Genomic DNA, 5993 nt, shown 5'->3' on the forward strand with positions numbered 1-5993 from the left:
AAAAACAGATTTATTTAATTTTAGAAATCACATTTAAGTAGAATGGTATCTTAGCATAATATAGAATATTTTATGGACTGTATGCCACCTTAATAGACGAATTTCAGTTTCTTTAGTTATCTGATAGAATTTTAAATCACTTGAACAATACCATGGTATTATTTCCTATTCTGCTTTCTGTTTTTTTAACATTATAATTTTATAAGACAAATCTGATTATAGTAATTTCAATATGTGTACTTTCGCATACTTGACTTTGATAAGCTCCATTTTGCACAACTCTAAAAACTTTATAAATGAAACAATTACAATGGCTACTACTACCCAATGTTCCTGATAAGTAATAAAACACAAGAGGTTTACAGAGGGTTAGATTAATTCTCACAGCACTGTGGGGGAAAATTACTATCACCCCCACCTTTTACAGATTAGTAATCTAAGTCCCACAGCTGGTGAATGACCAAATTGGAATTTAACTCCAGTCAGTTTGATTTCCAAGCTCTTAAACTGTCATACTACTATTATAATTAGACATATTTCAAAAAGTAGTCCACAAAAAAACCAAAAATCTATATACAAAGGGAATTTTTCTTCCAGCTTTAGCTGTTACTAACTAGTTCTGCAGCATGTTTATTACATTTATGGAGATGAAAATAAATATTATTTCATAAGGATAATTAATGACTTAGAATAACCAGAGATTGTTTATAAGGATTATTAGGCTAATATTACTTTTATAATAATATTATTACTAATACTCCTCCTGGTGTTCCAAAATATAATAGTACAGATCCTAAATCTAAGAATCTAAGATATAAGAACGTTTTAAGCTTGTAAGAAGTTCTGATTTCAGAGAATATTCTTGGGTATTTAAAAAACAAAAACAAAACCTTACTCAGGAACAATTGAGCCACTTCATGAATTAACTGTGAGGCAATTGTCTAGTCTCACTAGGTGCAAGGCACTGAGCCTTTCTTCATGTTGTCTTTAAGCAGACATAAGCTTGACGTCACTGATTCTTGCCATTCCTCTTGCAGAGAGGAAATAGGCAAGAAAGGCAAATACCCATGCATGTTCCCGTTGCAGAAAGTGGCAGAGCAAGGATTCAAATTCAGGCTACACTATCTAGTTCAAACCCTTGCCATTTTCTCTGAAAATTTCAATAATCACAATCTCTCTTTGCTTTGCTGAGCAAGATATCAAACTCAGGGCCTTCAACATGTAAGGCAAGCAACAATCACAATTCTACTGTTCAAAGTACTATGAAACAGAAGGTAAGCAACTTAAAATAGTATTAAATATTTAAGGGGTACAGACTGTATAAGTAAAATACCTACCAAATGCTTTCTTACAACATAAAAATTTATGGGTTTATTCCCATTCATGAACCTAACTCATAATAGTATTTTTATGCTTTCAAAATTATGTGACCTTCAGGAAAGGCCAAGAAATAATAGCTATGGTGTGCTAGAAACATATGGTGTATCTATCAAGACTATCCAACAAGCAGCTGAAAGAGACAGATGCAGATATTTACACCCAACCAATGGACAGAAGGTGTTGACTCCTGTGGTTGAATAACGGAAAAGCTTGAAGAAGTTGTAGAGGATGAAAAGCTTGAAGAAGTTGTAGAGGAGGGCAACCCTGTAGGAAGACCAGCAGTCTCAACTACCCTGGTCCCCGGGATCTCTCTGAGCCACTGAGCCACCAACCAGGCACCATGCACCAGCTGATATGAGGCCCCAACACATATACAGCAGAGGACTGCCAGGTCTGGATTCAGTCAGAGAAGATACACCTACCCCCTCAAGATACTTGGCCCTCAGGGAATGGGGAGGTCTGGTGGGGTAGGGGGTAAGGGGTGTGGCATCCTCTTGGAGATGGGGGTGGGGAGGAGGTTTGGAAAAGTTGGAGGGTGGACCAGGAGGGGGATAAAGTCTAAACTGTAAAAAAAAAAATTAAAGAATAATAATTTTTAAAATGACCAAGAAATAAATAACCTATGCCATTATTCTGAAATATTCCAAAAATACTGACTAAAAGTATATTGGAATATATCAAACAATATAAGAAAAACAAACACTCATAGAGAAAGACCCTGCAATTTTCTAAAACCCCATTAGTGTCTTTCTCCTATGCCTCCCTTTCCACAGTTATAAAGATTACTATCATATAATCTTGAACCTTTCTTTTTGCCCACAAAAGAAAAATACCAAACCCTTTGTCAAAAATAACTGAAATAGAATCTAGTTTAAGCAATAACTATCACAAAACAGCTTCCTGTTGGATTTGGATGACAAATGTTAGCCGCACACGCACACATTAGACACTCTACATAGATGTTAAAACAATCTCAATAAGTTTATCACTGTAACTACAACAGTTCTATTTCAAGAGTGCATTATTGAAGCACCCTTCTAGAAACTCTCAATTACCATTACCAATCAACTTCATTCTCACAGGAGATTAGGCACAGAATATAAAATGTCATTTTTATACAGTTCATAACTTCAACAATTTATAAAGTCTCCGTGAAGAAGGAAAGCTTGGAATCCCAGCGCTCACAGCACTGAAATGACCTGTCATTTTGAGTTACCCACAGTTAAGTTTAATATTCTCTCTGGCGGTCGATAGAATGTCTGATCTAGATTTCTTTTTTGTTTTTCGTTTTGTTTTGTTTTGCGGAATAAATTGAAGGTAGACCAGTTGTCCCTACTCGAGTTTTTTTTTTTTAAATATGTATATATGCACATGCACACGCACACTTTTTAAAAAAAAATAAATACGAAGTCGACCAGTTGTCTCTTTTCTTCTCTCTTTTTAAAATTTTTTTTATTTATATGTGTGTGTGTGTGTGTGTGTGTGTGTGTGTGTTATATAAATACTTATTAATAAATACTAGGTCGCCGGGTGGTGGTAGCTGTAATCCCAGCACTCGGCAGAGGCAGAGGCAGAGGCAGAGGCAGAGGCAGAGGCAGAGGCAGAGGCAGAGGCAGAGGCAGAGGCAGAGGCAGAGGCAGAGGCAGAGGCAGAGGCAGAGGCAGAGGCAGAGGCAGAGGCAGAGGCAGAGGCAGAGGCAGGCAGATTTCTGAGTTCGAGGCCAGCCTGGTCTACAGAGTGAGTTCCAGGACACTCAGTGCTACACAGAGAAACCCTGTCTCATAAAGCCAAAATAAATAAATAAATAAATAAATAAATAAATAAATACGAGGTCGACCAGTTGTCAATCCTTTAGTTTTTTTTAAATCTGTCTGTCTATCTATCTATCTATCTAGATAGATAGACAGATACAAATATAGATTTTTTTCAATAAATATGAAGTTGATTGACCACTTTTCCCTTTTTTAGCTTTGTTTTTTTTTCCCATGTGGTTGCTGGGATTTGAACTCAGGACCTTTGGAAGAGCAATCAGTGCTCTTAACCACTAAGCCATCTCTCCAGCCCATCTTAAAATTCTTTTTTTTTTTTTCGAGACAGGGTTTCTCTGTATAGCCCTGGCTGTCCTGGAACTCACTTTGTAGACCAGGCTGGCCTCGAACTCAGAAATCCGCCTGCCTCTGCCTCCCGCGTGCTGGGATTAAAGGCGTGCGCCACCACGCCCAGTCCATCTTAAAATTCTTAAGCGGTAGGTTGACTTTTCTGTTTTCTTCCATTAACAAAACTGGCAGGTCAACTGGCAAAAAGGGTTTTCTTTATATATATATATATATTCAAAAAACGAGTAACTTGTAAATAGTGGTCTGTCTGCTGTTTGTTTGTTTGCTTGCTTGTTTGCTTGCTTCCAAGACAGTGTTTCTCTGTGTAGCCTTGGCTGCCCTGGAGCTCACTCTGTAGACCAGCCTGGCCTCAATCGAACTCAGAAATCCTCCTGCCTCTGTCTGCCTCCCAATTGCTGGGAGTAAAGGTGTGCTGCACCACTGTCTGTCATCATCATCATCATTATTATTATTATTATTATTATTATTATTATTATTATTATTATTGTTATACATAATGAGATCAACTAGTTGGCCCAGTTTCGTTTATTCATTTGAAATTAGTTGGACCAATTAGTTGGCTGGTTTGGGAGGTTTCTTTTGTTTCCGATTTGGGTGTTTGTGGGGCTGGGGATCAGGTATCTCTCAGGTATCTCAACGGAATGGATGAAGGTTACAGTGAGATGGCTAGATTTTTGCAAAGATTACTTTTCTTAGTCTGAGGAAAAAAATAAAATATTGGGCTACGTCTATATTGCTTCATTTCTATTTCTCTTTTTTTTCTTTCAGATAAGGAGGTCGGCCAGTTCCTCCTGCCTTCTGTTTTTCATAACCCACGCACACATGCACGCTCCATCCACAGTGGAGAACAATCATGGAGGAAGAGGTAGGCATTGCATTGGGAGGCATTGTCTGAGAAATGTGCTAGTGAACCAGAGAGTTTGGATGTCAAGCCATATAATGTTTCTTAAAATATAGAAAAGTCTAACAAAGTGATCTTTAACTTTTTTTTCTCCTTCTACTTGTTCTCACTCTGCCACCAAGGTGGCAGGCAGGCTATCAGCCTTTGTACAATGAGTGTGAGCTTGCTTTGCTTTGCTTTTCTTTGCTTTGCTTAACAGACATATATTTTTTCTTTTGGTTTTGCTTGCTTGACTTCATTTGATATGACATGGTTTCCCTTTCTATCCATGCAGGGTTCCCAGGCTGCCCTTTGAGAATAAAATGGGAGGCCAGAACCAAAGTCTTTTGGATAAAGCGCCACAACAAACTACTACGCACTAGCACTAACCCGTTTGGCTGCCTTCCTTCCCAAGGCACAGATCTTTCCCAGCATGGGAAAGACCTCCCTCCCTCCTTCCCTCTCTTTTGACCCATTTTCACTCTTCCACCATACACTCAATAAAATAAAATAAAATAAAGTAAAGTAAAATAAAATAAAATGAATGAATGAATGAATGAATGATGTTTCCAGTTATTTATTTGTCTAAGCTACCTAAATTCCCCTTCTACACCTCCCCCTACTCCCCACCCCCATGCCGCCATCTCCTTGTGGGGGTAGGGACCGGCACATCTATGTCTTTCTCTCTGAACTATTTGTTTTCTGGTCCACATTGCTCCAGTGCAATGTAGCCCTTTGGAAATGGTAATGGAGTTGATAACACACCCTATCAGAAAGAGGAAGGCTCTACTCACTTACTCAATCTCAGCCAGCCCCGCCCTGCTACTTCAAGGATTCCTAAGGACAGAATCTTCTGGACAGTATTTACATGGCTTGATATTTCTAAATTTTAGTTTTGGTTTTGGTGCTTTTGGTTTGTTTGGTTTTTTTTGTTTTTTTTTTTCGAGACAGGGTTTCTCTGTGTAGCCCTGGCTGTCCTGGAACTCACTCTGTAGACCAGGCTGTCCTCAAACTCAGAAATCCGCCTGCCTCTGCCTCCCACGTGCTGGGATTAAAGATGTGTGCCCACCCACCACTGCCTGGCTCTATTTTTTAAAACATTATGTATGTATGTATGTATGTATGTATGCATTATTTATACGACTACACTGCAGCTGTCTTCAGACACACACCAGAAGAATACATGGGATCCCACTACAGATGGTTGTGAGCCACCACATGATTGTTGGAAATTGAACTCAGGACCTCTGGAAGAGAGGTCAGTGCTCTTAACCACTGAGCCATTGAAGAATAAAAATTTTTACTGAACTCTTCTTCACCCCAGAGCCCCGACCCCTCCCATCTAGAGGTTGTTCTCGGAACACTCCTAAACTTTTCACCCCAGAATGCATTCCTGAACTCCTCACCCTACAGTTCGAACCCTCCCAACTAAGATAAAGGCCTCCTGAAACAACCTCAAAATGAACCGGGTACATTGCCAAATGATAAGACATGACTTCTTAGTTATGTAGAATCCTTTGGCAGAACCCCTTGTCCCTTGGCAGAACTCCCTAGTGATGTAAACTTGTACTTCCCTGCCCAGTTCTCCCCCTTTGAGTTTTACTATATAAGCCTGT

The 5993-nt window shown here is 39.1% G+C and overlaps 1 long non-coding RNA gene across 1 annotated transcript; it reads left to right on the top strand.

Moving 5' to 3' along the window:
* Nucleotides 1-868: 868 nt before the first annotated feature.
* Nucleotides 869-4874, top strand: Gm40034. The gene is made up of 3 exons (XR_867165.1): nt 869-1771; nt 4266-4362; nt 4673-4874. It is a non-coding gene; the product is annotated as a predicted gene, 40034 (long non-coding RNA).
* Nucleotides 4875-5993: the final 1119 nt, after the last annotated feature.

This window comes from Mus musculus, chromosome 2 (genome assembly GCF_000001635.26).
Source record: "Mus musculus strain C57BL/6J chromosome 2, GRCm38.p6 C57BL/6J".
In the NCBI taxonomy this organism is placed as follows: domain Eukaryota; kingdom Metazoa; phylum Chordata; class Mammalia; order Rodentia; family Muridae; genus Mus; species Mus musculus.